Source organism: Chinchilla lanigera, unplaced genomic scaffold (genome assembly GCF_000276665.1).
Source record: "Chinchilla lanigera isolate Chin_1 unplaced genomic scaffold, ChiLan1.0 scaffold00032, whole genome shotgun sequence".
In the NCBI taxonomy this organism is placed as follows: Eukaryota; Metazoa; Chordata; class Mammalia; order Rodentia; family Chinchillidae; genus Chinchilla; species Chinchilla lanigera.
In genome coordinates, this window is record NW_004955433.1 from 19,058,451 (window position 1) to 19,078,810 (window position 20,360).

At 37.6% G+C, this 20,360-nt stretch overlaps 1 protein-coding gene across 3 annotated transcripts in view; it reads right to left on the bottom strand.

Moving 5' to 3' along the window:
- Cdh8 (cadherin 8, type 2) overlaps window positions 1-20,360 on the bottom strand; it is a 356,488-nt gene that overhangs the window by 320,736 nt on the left and 15,392 nt on the right. The gene's annotated exons all lie outside the window — the stretch shown is intronic.

Consider the following 20,360-nt stretch of genomic DNA (forward strand, 5'->3'; position numbering starts at 1 on the left):
ATATGTCCCCTTCGCCTCAAGAAAAAGAAAAATAAACCTAATCTATCCTTGCAGATAGATTCATCAAACCTCAAGGCCTGTGGAAATGTTTACTAGTGCTTTTGCTATTTCAGAGCTTAGACTATCTGAGCTAAAAGGGACCTGACAGATCATCCAACCCCACCCCAGGAAGCAGAGATAAAAATAACAGCAACAGGGCTGAGGTTAAACCCAGGACGGAAGAATCATGTCTTCTAAATGAGCAACAGGGTCTTGCCATAGCTATCACGAAAAACAGTAAACACAGTTTGTAGGGTTAAAATGTGCCTTCCTTAAAGAATGAGTGCGCTAAAGGGTCCTTCTCAAACTCTACCCAGGTGAAGCAAAAACTTTCTCTGGCATTTTCCCTTTTTAAAGAGCACGAGCACATTCCTACGGGACACAACATAGCACATTTAAGGGCGTTCATTTACAATAGATTTTACTTGGGAATAAACAAAGTCATATAATATTAATATTTCCTGAAGTTAGAGCTACTTTCACTCTAGACTTTGAAAGGTTCCCACAACACAGCTTAGATAGGATGACCAACAAGAAACCAGGAAACTTTTACCTAATCCAACAGCTTTATGGTCATTTAGTTGATGAAAAAATTTTCAAAAAACATTCATATGAACACTAGATCACATGAAAGAAGATGGTTTATTATATATGTGGTAAAGTCTGCAAATTTAAAACTTCTGAAACATTAGGTAGTTTAACCATTACTTTGATTTATTTCACATAGGGGGAGGATACTTTTAAAAATATTTCAGGATCTTAGTTTTTTGAAATAATACTCTATTTCTTACTTTCTAATGTCTTTGGCTTTTTAATCCTAATTTTCTTTAAAAACACCATGATCTTAATGTTAAATCCAAGCCAACCCAACCTAGAATTTCTTGGAACCTACTTTCTTGATAGACCACGGATCTTTACAGTACTGTACTATTCTGCCTTGTGGTATACCATTTGAAGTAAAGGTAAGGCATCATATTAGAAAGAGAACAAAATGCACATATCTTTGAAGCCTTGCCTGTATTCTTTTGAATATGCCATCAAAGTGATTGGTGAAATAACCCGTAAAAGAGTTATTCACTTAGGCACTTAAAATCTTTGCACTATTATATACTTTTGTTGTGTCTTGCTTCAGTTATATTTTTCTCCTTCCAGAAAAGAGGTGTTAAATGATCATTGACTTTTGTTGACTGGAATGCCAGTTTATAAATATGAAAGGAATAATAGAGATTTAAAGAAATCAATCGTTGAGGCTGAAAGTTTTGGTTGGAAATCTGATGAATAAAATGGTCATGCAGCATTGCCTCACACATTGCTTATTATTTCTTGGAGGAAATAGTTTTACAGAGAAAACACTTGACAGACATCTCACACAGGTGGGCAGGCAAAGTCTCATCAACACTGGAACAAGCTGACATCACTCATCTGGTGATAAGATGGACCAAGAAGAACTCAGCAGGTTTTTCTTACAAAAATCCAAAGCATGTATGTAAATGCAAGGAAATATCATGCAAAACTTCATAAATGGTCCTCAAAGTGAATGACCAACAATTTTCAAATATGTAAATTTTAAGGAAAGTGAAAAATTTTTCTAATCAAAGGAAAAAATATATATTATAAATTTTAGTTATTTAATACATTAGTAAATAACTATTTACTATATATTATGTATTATTAAATATGTATCATTTATTTAACAAAAATAGAATTTATATATGGTAATATGTCATCTTCCCTTGTGTACCAAGAAATACAATATCTAGAAATAGTAATTTTGGGAAAACTGTCAAAATATCATATAGATTGCACGTTGGATAATAGTATTTTGCTGGTTTTACATTTCCTGATTGTAATAATTACTCTGATTAGAAAATATATTGCAGCATGTTGTAGTAATGGATGAAATGTTCTCAATTTGCTCGTAAATGGTTCAAAGAAAAATAGAATATGCCCAATGTAATAGCAAATGATAAGACAAATGGAGTGTGGTGTGTGTGTGTGTGTGTGTGTGTGTGTGTGTGTGTGTGTGTTAAATACAGAAGATCCTGGTATTTTTCTTGCCAGTTTTCTGAAAATTTTAAATTTTATTAAATTAACAAGTGTCCCTGTGTGCCAAAAATAATTAAAGCTGTTCATCAAATTTCTTCAGGTTAGCTGTCACTTTTTGTCTTTTGGTAGTTGAGTAAACTGGGACTTAAAGAGATTAGGTCATTTGCATGAGAACACAGAGCTGGTGGCACAATTAGCATTTTAACCCAAAGGTCATGTATCCAAGGCTTCCTAACCTAGCATGCTTTCCTTACCCAGGCCTCCTTGTTCCTAAACACAAAGAAGCCTGCTGTGTACTTCAGTGTGGTCCTCTCTGGCCTCTTCCCCTCAGATGTGCCTACACTCTTACCTACCATTAAATGAAGCGTTGGCGCCATCTGTTTGGTGTCACTCACAAAGCTAAGACACCTAGCCTGAATTCATAGGGCAGAAGATCTCTAGAATGAGTACTAGCACTACCATGTGATGGAGACCACTGTGAAGGAGCTCTGAGCAGGACTTAAATTAACCAATTGGTTTTCCATGTTGACTCGTGAGTCAATGGTCCCTACTCAGGTCTATAATGGTGGATGAAGCCATGAGGCCTCCAAGGACAAGAAAAGGCCACAGCCCAAGACTTTTGGCTACAACTCCAATTAACTAAAAGGAGACTGTAACTGCAGGCATCTCACTCCTACAATGAAGGCCTTCCTGGAGATGACATAGTTCTCCTGAATTAACATAATGTATTACCTGGAGAAGTCCTTAAAGGGTCTCCCAAGTCCTACCCAGATTCCTGGGACATTTTCTTCAGTATCTCTCTCCTTTGTTTGTAAAGCAAATAAATACAGGCTGCCCAGGGAAATTCTTGGTATTAACCCAGAGAATCTTGAATTCTGTGAGAGGGTTGAACCCTCTTAGAGCTTTAAAATCATTTCAATTGTCTCATTTATTTAAGCCTTCTCAGTCCACTCCTTTTGGAGATTTCAGGCTGATCAGGCCAGTTAATAACTAAGGGTTATTAACGCAATAACCACTGGCACAGAAAACTACCTGTCAGTTGGAAAAGATAGAGTGTGGCCCATTTACCCACAGGAAGTATGTCCCCATATCCCAGTGGATGCCTGAAACTGCAGATGGTACTGAAACACACACACACACACACACACACACACATTTATTCTAAAATTTAATTTATAAAGCAGGTATGATAAGAGATTAGCAACAATAAATAATAACAAAATAAGATAATTTAACAATATGCTATGAAATACTGCCAGCATTACCACTCTAGTGCTTTGGAGACCTTAAATAAAAGAAGAATTATTGAAACAGGAGCACAGAGAGCCCATGACGTGTGATCCATAACTTGGACCTCTATGAAGGGACTGATGGGCAGGGAGCAGACACAAGGTGGATGTGCTGGACAACCAAAATAATGATTCACATCCCTGGGGGAGAAAGTGGGATAGTATGAGACCTCATCACTCTACCCAGAATGATCACGGTGCCTCTACACTAATTCCAAACCAAAATCACAAATTTAAGGACAAAAAAAGAGTGCTGGTATCACTGACTGATTTACTCCTGTAAGAAAGATGCTGATATGTATTTCTCATATATAGTTTCTCAACATAAAATCTAAAATGATGAAATATTTCACTGATGAAAGAACTGAGCTTAGTGACACTGAGCTAACGTATTCATGGTCATGTGGATCTGGGCATAAAACATAATACAAAACACAACTTTAATAAAATATTCACAGGTTTTGAAGAGTGGTGCTATCAGAACAGAAGAGGTGGATCAGGAGGCAGAAAATCTTGCAATAAAGGACCCTGAAAGTCATGGAAGTTATACGTTGCGTATATAGTCGGCATAATGAGTGAAACAGGATTTAGAGCCAGATAAGTGAACATCAGAGATCAAGTTAAAGGTTTATTTGTACTATGTAGAAAATTCCTCTAATGTTTGCAAAATATTTGTTTCTCATTGGTATAATTGAGATATGAACTTTAACTTCTCTGCTTATTATGAAAACTAAACTATATAATGGGCATAATGTGAGAGTTGGTGATTGTAATTTTCAAGGGCTTTGAAATGGCCATCTCATTCATATAACTTTCCAAGTGTGGTTGTGTTGTGTTCATGGGGTCATGTGCAGACATGAGTTTAACATTACTTCAGATGAAAAAAAAAGGCATCATGAATCCCCTGCTATCTTGGAAACACATGGCTTAAAATAGCTCAGGCTGCATTTGTTTTTTTGAGTAGACTTTTACAAAATGCTGTAAGGTAGCTAGGAGAACGAGCACACATTTATTTAACACTTACTAGTGTGAAGTAGTTTTATAAATTTGAACAAAAATGCTACATAGATATCTCAGCTAATAAACATTTACTATGTGTTCACATTCTGCCAAAAGCAGAAGGAAGTTGACATCATGGTACAAAGAAAATACAAAGGCTTGGGCAGAAATTTTAGTTGATCCCTTTTTCACTTCTCTAAGCTCAGGTTCTTGCTGTGGCAGCTAAGAAACTGTTATGGAATATTCACTTATATCTGTAGACACAAATTCAGCTTTTTAGGAAGTACCAAAAAGTAGTAGGCAGAGTTATAGTACTATAACTAGCAGTAACTATACCGAAATATACTCATTAGTGAATAATATTTTATTACCACTATGGGTAACAATGATATAGCATTGTTATGCAATATTCTCAGTGCTATCTATCACTTTGTCAACTCACTAAATGTTTTCAGTAATCTTAAAGGGCAACTTTCCAGGGTCACATAAGGATAACTGCTGCTCACTGACACAGGGAAAGCATTTTGGGCTCATCCACATGCACAGAAAAACAACAACAAAAAAAGCAGATACTTTACATACAGGGGAATGACACATTCAGTTTTTAATCCAGAAAAAAATTGTTCTGATGTTACAAAAAAAAAGTTAGAAAAAGTTACACTGAAAGACAAAACATCACAATTTGCATGGAGAAGACTCTCCATGTAAAATTCTCTATTTGCCGTAGAGTTGAATGAATAGCAATGCTTTCCAGATGAAATGTTTACAATATTGCCTTGAGATTTCTGGGTTTGGATGGAGAGGTGGAAAATAGAAGTCCTGAGGATAATTTAAGCTTTGAATTTCAGATAATCCAACAGGAGATGAGACCTGGCCTTTACTACAATACCATGTTTTGTATGTTTGTGGGTATGGATAGATATCAACCTGCTGTATGCATTTCTTTTCAAAACAGCTACCCCATGGAGACAAACAGCCCCAGGTAAACACACAAACTATACATTTTGCTTTTGACTGGAGGCTTAACTTGTCAGTGATAATGATTTACATAGTGATCTCCTTCCTGCCTGGAAAGTTGCCTTAGCTTCAAGCTATATGCTCTGCTAAACAGGCCAGGGGAGAGAAATCCTTCCCATTTCAAGCTGATTTTTTATTATTAATTCTTTTCCAGAGTGAAGTGAAATCTGGATAAAATAGATAAACTGGCAGTAGTAAGCAAGTAGGTATTATTTTAAAACAAAATTATTTAAAGAGGAATTAGCTGCAACTGAATATCGCTACCATGTATTCAAAGTAAATGTTTAGGTCATCCAAAAATCCTTTTTTGTGTTTCAGCAAAGCTTCTGGTATATTATACATCCCCAGTAATGTTGAAGAAATATGTTAATTTACTTTTACCCAATAATTTGTCAGGACTTCAGAATAACAAGGTAATCAATTGCATTAATCAATTGTATTGAGTTTGGAAAAATAGAAACCAAATCTACAAAGCCATATTAATTTTGAAACTGTTGTTTCATGCTTGTTTGGTGAAAAGACAAAGTTTAAAATCTTTACATAAGAAACTTCAATTTTTATGAGAAACTATATATCAGGAAAATTTAGCAGCAAAACAGACAGCAAAAATATTTATGCTTGATGTCTGATTCAGTAACTTTCAGCTGCCTAATTTTAGCTAGAACTTCATTAAACATATTTGTCTACATAGGTTTTGTAAGCATTCAATGAAATAGGCCCCAAAGTATCATTTTATTTCTAACCATAAAACTGCTAGAAATGTAAATCATTAGCATTGTTAGTAGTGGTCAGATTTCATATTTTCCTTAGGAAAAGTCCACAGAAGTTGTGCAACAGTATTATCTAGAGATCAACTTCTTTTTGTAAATCATTTCATTTTCATTAAATATATCAATAAAAATCTTAGAGGAAATTATGTGTTAAACTTATTTTTTATGATGATTTAATCATGACTGCATTTAAAAATAAATTCATCAGAACAATAATTCTTCATTAGTAGGTAAATTAGTGAATTATCTGATTAGCTATCAGGTTTCAATGGTGTACATGTGTACGTGTGGGGTGATGTGTTTTCCTTAAATAACTATGAACCTAAGATTCTTTGATTCTAACATTTATAAAATATGCCATTAAGTTTAGATTTCATTTCAACAAATTTCAGATACTTCAATTGTAATATATTTTTAATGAATTCAAAAGTTTAAAGATCAAGGCACACTTTAAATTTTGCATGAAAGAAAACAGTAATTGAATAGCACAAAGTTGTCTGACTATAATAAATTGTACAAAGTGTGTTTTAATAGAGCTTTTTATATAATATGTTTAAAAGAGGTTATAGATTTAATATTTCATTGTTAATTATATTATTTTGAAGGTGGTGACTCTATATTAGAATATTAAGAAACACCGTTAAATTTAACCTCTCTGGAATGAACCAAGATATCACATCTACGGCTTAGAGAAATCCTTAAAGGACACATTTTCTAAGTGAGCTTTCTAGATAAGGAAAATGTGCTTTAAGTCAAAATGACATGCAGGGCCACATAGTGTAGTTTGAGGCTACTGTGGCAGCATTTGAAACCAATTCTGACTAATTGCACAGGAGACCCATGCCACCAAGCACAGGACACAGTGTCCTCCAAAAGCCATTCATTTTCGAGGATAAATATGACAAAAACTTGGCAAGCACTGTGGTTATAACAGCAAACTAGAGCTGTTGGGCTGAGATGTAGCTTAGTGGTACTTTGCATGATTAGCATGTTTGCAGACCTGGGTTCAATCCCCAGTACTGTAAAAAAAGGTACAGAAATTCTGTTGAAAAATTTCTATTGGCTCCAAACTTCATACTAAACAATATTTCCTAACTTTGTATAAGTGTGTGTCTGTCTACCTGTGAATATTTCTATCCCCTAATGGTGCAAACCCAAGTCTCATGTTCATAAAGGATTTGGCTTGGGTGAAACAATATATACAACAATAACAAACAGGAAGATGGAGGATACTATTCTTTTAAAAGAAAAGATGTCCAAACTGAAGTTTTAGCATTCAGCTGCTCAGTCTTTTTGCACAGAATTTCCAGGGAAGAGAAAATGAAAACTTCACTCAAGCCCTTACTAGATAGGCTAGAAAAATTTTCCTTTGGCTGACACTTTCAAAAAAAATTTTTTAAAAGAAAAAGCCAGGACCTTGTGGAGCTTTCAGAGTTGTAGAAGGAGAGGATTTTTGCATTTGCAAAGACTCTTGGAAGCCTCCAATTCCAAAGTAGGAATCCTTTCTTCACCTACCTCAAAAGTTCTCTCAGGGGAGAAGAGCATGCAGACACAGACTTTTCATTTCCTGTCACATCTCCAGGAACAGTTCCCTCGCATGTTGATTTCCTTTGTAAATGTGACACTTTTTTTTTGCCAGGTCATAGTACGCAACATATACCAACACTTGTACAGAAATGCGCCGCCATTCCCACCTACGTGCCAGTAGTGTGAATACGCCTATAAAAAAGATTTAGCTGCAAAAGGTCTCCCTCAAATATTAGCAAAAGAATTCTCCATTCTTGCATTTATGGTTTCTTACACTGCATTATGCATCATTTAGAATATGGGGTGCTGGGTTATATTAAAGAAACTAATGTTGGATAATGGGCAGTGTAGGCTTTTGAAAACCTCATTCAGAATTATTCCCTAGGAGAATGTCTATTATTAACCCAAGCTCACTGCCATCATTTGCCAGTGAAAGTATGGAAGGTGCACCTTCTCTGGACTTGAAAGAGACCCATAAACCATGGATTGGATGGCGCATTTAAAGGTAATCTCACTCAGGGCTTTCTTACCTCCCAGCACTCGCAGGGTACACAGTTTTGGAATGGATATTGTAAGAGGTCTGCCCTAGAGTACACCCTGAAATTGCAGTAAAAATCTCAACACACTTCCTAATGGAAATGAGTTCCCACAGGGGAAATGCCATCTATTATGCTGAGTGATTCATAAAAGATATGGGAGGGTAGTATGGTCACTGGAAAAACAACACATCACAGGCTTGGTTTGTAGTGTAAGTCTAACCCAAGACTTCTCCACTTTCCCCTCCTCCTTGAACCACAGCCAAAAAATAAAACAAACAAAGAGCCCATAAGGAACAGCAAATAAAGTGAAGAAGGGGATGGCACAGTGCAGCTAGAAAAATGGATAGTTTTTGAATGCAGACGGTTTTGCATCCCAATCCTAATTCCCTATCTTATCAACTACCCTGGAACAGTGACTAAATCTCTTGACCCTATTTCATTCTTTGTTAAGAGGGGGTGTTGTTAACAGCCCTACCTCATAGAATTCAAGTGAGGATGAAAGATTTCCTATGTTCTAGAAGGGACTAGGGGGCTGGGGATTTAGCTCAGCGGCACAGCGCCTGCCTGGCAAGCACAAGGTTGTGAGTTCAATTCCCGGTACCAGAAAAAAACAAACAAACAAATAAACAAACAAAAAGTGTAGAGGGACTAACTACTCTGAAAATGTTATTTTCATTTGGTTCTATCTAATACAGACTTCAACTTTCACCTTGCCTGCTGTTTATTAGACCACTAAAATATGCATTTGCTTAAATACATGTAAAAAGTAAAAGAAATAAAAAATTAGCCCCCATTATCTCTGAGGCCATTTTAAATTCTTTAATATTAATCACATAAATTGGTTGATATATCAAAGATAACAAAAAAGTGAATACTAATTAAAATATTTTCTTATAATAATTCAAAGCCCAATTTGTAATTTTATAGTTTTAGAAGATTACTAGTTTTCTAAGGATTTAATCCATAATCTTTTTCTATGTTCCCACTTGTCTTATAAACTATCACCACAGTTTACAGGCAAGAACTAGATGATAATTTCATTTCAACACTTATTATTAAATCATGATGTGACTTATCTGATTTGAGGTACAACAGCCATATTTTGTTCTTAAGTACCAGTTGCTGCAAGGTGTGTAGCGTTAAAAGCCAAACTGTGTCTCTAAAATTTTAAGCAGAAGGAAAGATCATGTTTGTTGGTTCACTCAAATTGTTCTGACTTCCTGCCGAGCCTTGCCAGCCACAGTTATTCAGCAAATGCCATGTGTCAGAATCGAAATGCACTCCTGTTCAAAGCGGCAGACCTGTATGATAGGAAATGTCATAAAAGTATGCATAAGCCCATCTGTCCAGGGGCTGAAAGAGATTAGTTTGAGCCCGGTGAGAATCACTGGGTAGATCCAAAATCTACTCCACACGGCTTTTCTGTGCTTGCTCCTCCCCTCCTTCCTTCCTTCCCATTCCTCCTGTCTCCTTCTCTCTGTCTCTGTCTCTCTCTCACTCTATCTCTAATATCCAATCTACTCTCTCGATCTCGATCTTTGCTCTAGGTCATTTCTCCACTTAATGTTTCTGACCTTCCATGTTTCTTAAATTCTGCGCTCTAGTGAAAGTCTCTTTTTCTGTATGTTTTCTAAAGCTAGACTCCTGTCCTATGTTATATCACCTGCAAGGCCCCATTTCTCTGTGTATTTCAGGATTTCTGTCTCATTTGCTTCTTGCTGCTTGGCTCCATGCTTTGTATCTCTTCGATCCTATCTCACCACCTTCTTTTGCTTATGGTCACAGAGGGCACTGAAATTTGTATGTCTCTATTTTTATCGTTTAGTCTTTCAACTTCTTTCTGCTTCTGTGTTTCCTCCAACCGATGAAATGGAAAAAGAAGGGAGAATAAACACACTGGAAATTACCTAATTGGAGTATGGAATTTGGGTTTAGCTGTAATAGAACTCAGGCTTCTACATAACTCTAATCATAGGGAAAGCTGAGGGAAGATGCAAGAAGCAGTGCCTGTGATCAATAGGACCAGCCACTGCAAGTGGCTAATGATTTCTGAAAACATCTCACAAAGCTGATTGTATACGTTGCTGCAAAGGCAGGGATGCGATCAGCGGAGGAGATCTGCCACAGCAATGAATGCTGCTCTGTGAGCAAAAATAGTGGGACACACACATGAACACACACTCTCTCTCACACACACACACAAGTCAAAAGGCAAACTGCCACGGGAAATTCATCCATACTTTTAGTTGTGCGCAAGAACATAAAAAAGAAAAGCAAAGAAAGAGTTCACTATAAATAACCCTGCCACGTTCTAAGTAAAGCCTTCGGGTGGCTAGGGAGTCTGACTTGCTTCCAGGAGTAACGGGATTTGGTCATTTTTAATAGCCATGTTGGTTCTTTCACCAAATTACTCTTCCTCAGAGAATTTACTGGAGACATGAAGAGGTTATTCTTAGTGGCGAAGGTGCAACAATAGCAAAGGACGTGGCCAGGATTGCCCAGGGAAAAGTCACCATTATGAGGGCTGACAAGTACAAAGAGGGATGGAAGAGGTGAACCAGAGAAACACACATCCATTTGGGAAAAGAAGCATGGAGATGCAGGGGACCATGGGGAAGTCACAGCAGCAAGCTCAGTAAATTATAGATCCCACCTCTGGAGGCTTGGCAATATTGTTCACCAGCTCAGTTTCAAAAGTACAGGGAATTGTTACTAAATTATTCAGCATTAACACAATTAGTTCAAGCAACTGGAGAGTACAAGCATTTTGTCTTCTTTTAGATCTTGTCTATGTGTACAGGTTTTTGTTTTTCTTTCCACACAAACATTCTACTTTTTCGCTATGCTGTTCTGGTGATTTTCACTCAAAAGACAAACCCAGAAAACTGGCCACTTCCAACTGAAGACTTTGGTGAGATAATTTAATGCTGCATTTCTGCAGTAGCTAAAAACTCTGCTGGGCTCAGACAAATCACTTCACTTTCCTCACCTAACAAATGAGAACTGACACCAGCCTAAAGTTCTTCATGTTTTTATCAGTAAAATAATAAAACTGCATGAAAATATACTTAGAGCAACTACCAAGATGCCTGAAGTGTTCAATAAAAATATTCTCCTCCTGCTAATCCTTCTTGTATATCATTTTCTCTTACTTCATAATCACTTTAATACCTATTTTGAAATCAGAAATCAGTGACATCCTGCACTCTTATATTTGCAGAACAGCCCACAGATTACTCTGTTGAGATGAGTCCGTCCTGGGCTCAGATTATGGCAGTGTCATTTTCTCATAATGAAAATAAAACAGCAGCTCCATGCAAAATCCTCAGGGACATGTTATGTGTCTCAAGGGTTTTAGATATCCCACTATCTCTTAAAGCAAAGCCAATAGAAATGTGCGCAAGAAAAAGAAAACACTCATAGAAGTTTTGCAATTTGATAAGCAACTCATTGTCTGCTTGCATCATACTAAACATTTTACATGCTGGTTAAGAGATTATGCCTTGGCTTGCCTCAGTGGCCTCACTTTTCTCATCTGCAAATTGGGATAGCAGCCTAGCACTTTGAGCACCTGTCCCCAGGGTCCAAATGAGCTAATGTTGTCATGGCTGCAAAAGCAAGATCTGCAATCACCTTGCCCACATCTGACTCCTGGTTTCTCATTTACTACTTACCTAACTTCTACCTTGTAATGGAAATAACTTCCCACTCTGTAATTCTCAGTCTGGCAATGACACCTGTACTGGACATTTCAATGAAGGTTTAATAAGCAATCTCTCTATAGTGAGCACTTAATAGATACTATTAGTATATTTGGAGCACTTGAAAACCATCTTGTCTACTTTAATGTGCTGGACAATGTCATCCACTTCATACTCTCCACCATAACACTAACAGCAAAAACGTCTCTACAGCACAGCCAGGCATTTTTTTTTAAGGATTAGGGAGAAATAGAAATACACACACAGTGTTTTACTCCCTGCTGTTCCCCGATATTCCCAGCCCTCTGACTCATTTCGATTCCGCTATTGTCTCCCACTGAAGTCCAGTGACAGTCAATACTCTGCAGATTTCAGAGTGCATCTGCAGGGCTGTGGTAAACACACACACAGAAAAGGAAGACGTCTGGGGAACTGAGCAGTGAACAGTTAGCACTGATGAATGGAGCCGGGCAGGGTGGGGGGTCCGGGCCATTGCCTTCGCCAGCACCTGCAGCGCAGGGGCAGAAGGAAGTCATCCTCTCTGTGGATGGATGTCACAGCCGGCTGCCTGTGACACCTACTACATGGGGGGCAGATAAGATAAGCAGCTGCCTGCTCCTCAAACCTCTCCGGGGGCTTTTTCAGCTATGAGCCTCATCTGCCCCTTTTCTTTAAGGGAGTAGACTCAAGCTGGATGCAGAAGCCAAAACGGAGAGAAAAAGTATGATTCAAGCCATTCTAGGGTTGATCAATGATTGATTGATTGACTGACTGATTGACATATTTCTATTTGATGTTTTCAGATATTTAAATAATTTTATTATAAAAATTAAATAGATAATAAACTGTATACTTAAGTACATAATCTATAGATGTTGTTTTAAAAAATTCAAATATATAAAATATGCAAATGCATAATTTTAATGCTTTTAGGTGCACAGGAATTACCTGGGGATAGTATTAAAATGCAGATTCTGATTCAGGAAGTCTGGAAATGGGGGAGTTGAATGATATCCTGTATTTCTAACTGGGTCCTACGTGTTGTCGTTGCTGCTGGTCTACAGACCTCATTTTGAAGGATGAGAATGTAGCACATCAGATTTATACTCCAAATTATAACATCCAAATATACTGAATTCTGAAGTGAGATGGCCAGCACTTAACAGCAAGCATGCCCACATCTTAAGTGAATATTCAGATCTTTTAATGTTGGAAAGGCTGTCTCTACTCTATTTTGAAATATTTAGGGACAGGAACATGCATGATCAAATTATGCCAAGGTGTGTGTGTGTGTGTGTGTGTGTGTGTGTGTGTATTTAAGATAAAAATAATAGAATTGATATGCATAGATGAATTACTCTGCAATATATTTAAAATACCACCACTTGGAAAATATATATAGCTGAGCAAATAAAATGCTACACACACATTGTAGCATTTTTACCTTTTGTAAATAGCATAATTCCATAAATAACTTCTTTGGGTATACTTGTTCTTCAAAAGGTTGCAAAGAGGGGCTGGGGATTTAGCTCAGCGGCAAAGCGCCTGCCTGGCAAGCGCAAGGTCATGAGTTCGGTTCCCGGTACCGGAGAAAAACCAAAAAACCAAAAAACCAAAAAAAATAAAATAAAAAAAAGTTGCAAAGAGCATGGAAGCTATGTTACCCAAAGACTTGAAAAGGTAGTTTCTCATTTCAGGACTGAATTTAAAAACCTTCAGGTCTGTTAAAAGTTGCTCTATTTCATGGTAGCAGAAGTCACTTAATGTGAAATTAGCAGTGCAGCAAAACTGGCTGTTCCTTCTTCATAGCTGCATAAAAATCATTAAATATATTTGCACTTTAATTTATTAATCAATGAGATTGGCCCGCCAAGTATTTAACACAGGTGTAGCTCTTAGAAATGAGATTCTCTTTACCGCAAGAGTTTCACATGAAAAATGTTTTCCAGAATTTACCATGGATGGATGGCATTTATTTTGCAGAAAATTGAGAGATATAATATTACCATTTATTTCTATCTTGTTTGATAACAAAAACCTATCACAGAAAATAAAAATATGTTGTATAAAACTGATCATCCAACCACACAGATTGGGAAAATGATTGATTATCTTGCTATATTTCCTTACAATTTCCCCTTTATTGCTTTTAGGTATAAGTATTAGTCTGAATCAATGCCAGGAATTAATTCCACATTTTTTTTTTTTAGGGAGGTTGTTTGCATGTCATTTCTTCATTAGTTCTGCACAGTATTGGTGATTTTTAATGTTGCTTTCAACTGGATAAATATTTACAACTAAAACAGTAATAGTGATTATAGAAGCATCTAGCATTCTCCATGTATCGCTTCTAAAAATCAAGAAATTAGTGATACATGTGTATTTACTAGGAGAAAGAAGTTGTAAAAACAGCAAAGACTAGTAAAAACTGTTGAATATGGGTGGGCTGGGTGACAGGAACTAGTAGTTAGTTATGTTTGAATACGTGTGTGCCTGACATTTGAATATATATTTGCATGTACACATTACATATGCAGTTTTATAATTATATTATATGCACATTTTCTACCTTGCTCCCAGTATTTATGCTGCAACCAGGTTCTCATTTGTTAATGACACCATGATATGCTCTGTGTGTGTCTGCAATGAATAACTTTCTAGTTGCATAGTATTTTTGTTTGTCCAGTTCATCACAATGAATTTTAGCTTGATTCTTCTGATAAGAATCGATTCTCTGCTATGTTTTTCATATTAACTACTCTGTTTCTCTTCATTTATAAAACAGGATTATATCATCTGATGCTTTTACTCCAAGCACATGACTGCTATCAGTCTCTTTCAAGTGGAAAAAACATACCTGGATCAATGAGATGACTCTTACAGAACAGACAAGACAGGCAAGGCTCTTCCTATAAGAAATCTGGTTGGATTTACTTTTCAGGGTGTGAGTATGTGGCTATAGAAAGAAAGGACTAAAATATGACTTGGACATTTACTCACTCATAAACGCAGCTAATAGATATTCCATGCATGTGTGTAGCTATGTGTGTAGGTGCACGCATATGTGTGAGTGATATTTAGGGCCTCTGCTGATGTCAGTGAATAATATTATTCCCTTTGTTGATATTAGCACTCAAAGATCTTCAGCTGCTCTGAGATGTATTATTTCCAAGTCAGGACTTTGAACAAGAGGCAGACAACATTTGTTGTCTGCCCAGATTGAGACACACGATGCCGATTTGCATTTTTGCCAACCCCTTGGTGCACAAGGCTCTGTTTGAGAAGGCAGAAGCTTCATGGGCCTGACAGTGAATTGTTCTCTCAAAGCTGAAGATACAATTTGGCTGTGGCCGCGTAGCCCAGTGCTCTTAACATGCAAAAGGCTAGCAAAAATAATGGCATGTCAAGTGCAATTTTCTCACCAGTCTGTGACACCATAAACTGTAATACAGTGTAATTATTTGGAATCCTGTGTCCTTCATATTAAACACCATCCAAACGAATTCCAAGCTAACACAGAAGGGAGAAGGTTGGAAGGTCAAATTTAAAGAGAGAAAATGAGTCAGTGCCTTGGAGGAAGAGGATTATAAATAGATGTGGCATCACCAGCAAGAGTTACATCCAAATAAGGAAGGGCTCAGAGGCCCAGGTAGGAGGAAAACAGAGGAAAGCGAGCAAGGGAATTTACGTAAGAGAGAGGAACTCAGGTAGAATAACTGACCACCTGCAGAACAAACTATGTTTTCCTAAAATAAAGCAATACGAGGAACTGAAGATCAGAGAAAACACAGAACAAGGGCCAAAGCAATGTGGGCTAAAAATTGATAGACAGATGTTACAGGTATGTATATTCCTATTCCATAGTTATGGGTATCTAAAACTATACAGTATCCTAATATCCTAATACAATTACAAGGAAGGAAACTTCAGGCCAGAGGAGCTGAATGACTGCTTTGTCAGGCTGCTTAGAACTAGCACTGATTTGAAAGAAGCCAGATCTCTCCAAGACCCTTGCCTATCTTTTCATCTTAACTCAGAAAACTCTACTCCTCGTTTCCTTGCTGCAGCGCAATGGGTTGCACATTTCCATTTGCCCACCCTCAAAAAATCCATACACTGAAATTCTAACCTCCAGTGTGATGCATTTAGGAGGCGGAGCCTTTGGGAGGTCATTGAATCTCCAGGGTCGTGCCCTAAGAAATGGGACTGGTATGGTTATAAAGAAGCACCAGAGAATTCTCCTGCCTCTTTCTGCTGTGTCAGGATGCACCGTGAAGGTGGCAGCGTGCAACCTGGAACTGGACCCTCAAAAGAACCGAATCTTGCTGGCACTGGATCTGCCTTCCAGCCTCTAACGCTGAGAAATTCTCACCGTATATAAGCTCCCTGGTCTATGTTAACTTGTTAACAGCAGTCTGAATGAAGACATTCAGTTACACTGACCTTCTCTCCACTCTATAAATAACCCTGCACATGCTATGTTAGGAACGCTTTCTCTTTTTAATCTCTGCATCTTGGCTCCCCTGGTTAATGTGTCTCAGCTCACAGGCTGGTCTCTTAGGGAAGATTCCATTCTCCCTCAGAGCAGGTCAGCTTCCTCTGTATATGATTCACCAGAACCTGATTCCTTCACTCCAGAACACTTGTCTCAGTTTTAATGTGGCATTTGTTCATGTGATTATCTGTTTTACCATTCATCTGCTAGCAGCCCATTAGCTCCATGACAGCACATACATCTGAATTTGCTTGGTGCTGAGACTCCACTAGCAATGGGATGCTTAGCAGATTTAGCAGACAGTAAATGCTCAATAAATAGCTTTGGAATGTACTTATTAATCACCCTCTTTACTAAGAACAGAGGGCTCTCATGATGACCTTAAGCTGTGGACCAGAAAGAGTGAGTATACATTTTACCACAAGAACAATCTATTTTTTTTTTGTTTTGTTTTGTCTTGAGTACAAGATTTGCCAAAAATTACCATGAGTATTCTCCCTCTTGTCTGAGACCAGAACAAATAAGCCATTTGGGTTAAGAGTCCCATGAGTCTCTTTGTTCTCTGAGAGAATTTCCAGAGGATGCCAATGCCAGAAGAGTGTGGTGGCGGGGAGCACTTGGTATTTTTCTGGTTTTGCACAGGCTCTACACCACCTTGTTCCACAGAGAACTGGAAGCAGGTGTTGCTCCTGCGTGGCTGCTATCTGTCTTTCAGAAATTTAGACAGATGAATTCTGGTCAATTTTGTGCCATAAGCATAAACAGAAGTTTGAAAAAGGGTTTGGAAGATAATGTGCTGCTTGTTGCCATCGGTAAGGGACACAGTCTCCACAGAGGTGATCCTGCAGCTCTTGAAATGACAGTTGCCTTAGTAAGTGAACTTTTCTACTCTCATTACCTCTAAAAATGACTTTAAAAATCAATATACAGAAACAGTTGTTTCAATTCCCCAGCTGGTCTAGCAATATGAAAAAGAGAATATGAAATCAACACATTGTTCCCTATATTAAAAAATGCCACTGATATTAAGTCTGATTGAGTTTATATGGTTTTATGCATCTCTCTGATATTTGGGTGGATTATTCACTCATGTATTCTTGCCAAATATTACTGAGGACTTCTTCTATGCAGACAGTGCTTTATGTTCTGGAGATTTATAGTAAAGAAAAATGGACACATACAGACAAATTTTTTTGTGGAACCTAGATTATGACAGGAGAAAAATCATAAACATAATATAAAGCATACTGAACAATCAACATCAGAAAGCATAAAAAATGATAACATTAGACAAAGGGTATGGGATATAGAAGGAATGATCACTCTAGTTTAGATAAAATGGACAGAGAAACCTTCTCTAAGAGTGTGACTCTTAATTCTGTTCTAATTCAACAGGAAATACAGAGGCTTGTATTGCTAAACCAAGGGAATAGTCATTCATCTTACTGTATTCCTACAACTTTGCATAAACTCCTCTGATCAACTGGACCACCTCACTTCCCACCTTACCCTACCTGATCAAACTCAGGGCCAAACTTCATGATCCACCCAACCGTCACTTCCTCCCTGACTTCATCAGCCTGAACTCATGAAGGCCCCCTCCTTAGGCTCCCAGAGTCTGGTGCTCAGCCGGGGGGGGGGCAGTTGTTGGTGTGTGTGCTCACCACTCCCACGATAAACACACATACACATAATTAGTAATATAATTATAATTACAGTTATTATGCACCAAGCATTATCTACCTTCTCTTATTTATTTTACTCCATAATCTTTGAAAGCTTTAATACCTTTCCCAATAACTTTCTGGCTAGCACCTAGAAGGTGACAAAGTCAGTTCAAAGCTCTGGAATGTTCATCTCTTATGCTTAGATTCTTTCTCAGCATCCAGCTGCTGTGGATATGTAAAACGCAGATGACAGGTGATGAAACTGTGTGTGTGCAGCTCATAAGAGCCAATCACTCAAATGCTGGCTCTGCCCTTCAGGTTGAACTCCGTGTGCTAGGTCCAAGGCCCCCTCCATAGTGATTTGCAGGAGGGCCTTTTAAAGAGCAGGTATGCTCATAAGTGACTAATGCTGCTCAGCTGGTTCCTGGGGAGAAGCTCTGCGGCAAAGTGATTTAAAAAGTCGGATGTGGAAGAGTGTGCGCAGAGATAAAACACTGTAAATCACTGGTGGGCACTCCGATACAGATCGTCCCTGCACTCAGCCTGACTCCTAATCTGAAGCAGCCCCCTCAAATGTATTTTTGGCTTTGCTAAAACCCAAGATCCCCAAAGGCAAGAAACAATATTTTAAAAGGGGAATACAGATGATTATAAGTATTTACAGAAAAGCTCTTGAGAAAATAAGTTTAATCCTCACTTAACAATGGTTTGGGAATTGGCATAGTAGGGAGGGTGTAAGGGGCTCATTCGTACAAAATCTGTGTTGCTAAGACTCAGGAGCATTCTTGCTGTTTCAAGATCTGAGGGTTCACCAGTAACATTTTTTGTTATTCAGAGACGCACGAACATCTCAAGGATTACTAAGTTGCATTCGGGTGTGCTTTGCCTGGCTGTTTGCCTCTGTCTCTATTACTTCATTTAAGAAATGGAAGTGAAATCAACCATCGGATTCTTAGTCCAAAACAAATCCTATTTTAATTACATTCTCTATTCAGATAAAAATGGAATACTCTCCTGGGTTCAGCGTCTCCCGTTATTTACATTATGCAAGACACGATCAGAGCGACATACCTGCATTCTGAGGTAACTAAGAAATGTAAGGAGGAAGTATCCATCCATTAAGTACATATGCACATATTTCTAAAATTCCTTATGGTAGGAAAATAACTTGCCTGAGAGCTAGGTAAAGACATTTTGTTTCTCTAGAAGTAGGAATGTAAGAACTTTGCATTCTATACTCAATCACTCAATTGCAAATTATAATTTAAACTCCAGGTACCTAGTTACTAATACGTAACAGGGTACAGTGGGTGAAATTATGGTCTTGGGAATTTCCAACAAGATTTAAATACAGGTAGGCATTTACTAGCTTTGCGATCTTGGTTAGGTTTATTAATTCATCTTAACTTCAGTTTCTGCATCTAAGAAAGAAAGAAAGAAAGAAAGAGGAAGGAAGTTTGAGAAGTCCATATTCAAAACTCATGGGGCTAGATGTGTTTTGGAATTCAGAAATTTTCAGTTAGAAATATCTCAAGGTACATAAAATATGTGGTAAGTAACACCCACAGTAGGGTCTGGGGCAGCATCTTGTAATCAACTACATTGACATTTCTGCAGTGAAATATAGGCTCAGTCATAGTAATGGGATACATTATAACTATGAATAGCTTCAAGTCAGTTTTGCTACCTGAATTTGTATCAAGATAAAAAGTTCTTTCTTTCATAGACTTTTGTTTTTTGGATTTAGGAAAAAAGGAATATGAATTCGTTTTATACCCATTTATTCTTCTCTGTGTGTACGCGCATGTATACGTACACCTATATGCATATGTATACATATGAACATATACAAATAAATATACATATATGAGATTATTGTTAGGACCAGACTGGTTTGTGCCCACAAGGTAGTTTTATAATAGTGCTTAACACTTAACGAACACTCAACATTAGTCAGAATGTGAGTTCCTTGAAGGCAAAGGTCATTGTTTTGTTGCCATCTCCCCATGTGCCTGATGGAGTGCCTGGTACAGAGGAAGGCCTCAGAAAAGATGCACGCATTGACTTAAGATATCTCCTCATCCAAGCTTTCTTCAGCCCAGGAGAACCATATGAAATGAGAAACAATAATCCTTGCTTAATTGGTTATGTAAGATAATAGAGCAGACACAGTAATGTAATCAGAACTTCCTCATGAAACCCAAAGAGTTAACTCAAGTCTTGAAGAGCAATGTTTAATTCTCTTTTTACTTATTTTTTTTTTAAATCACT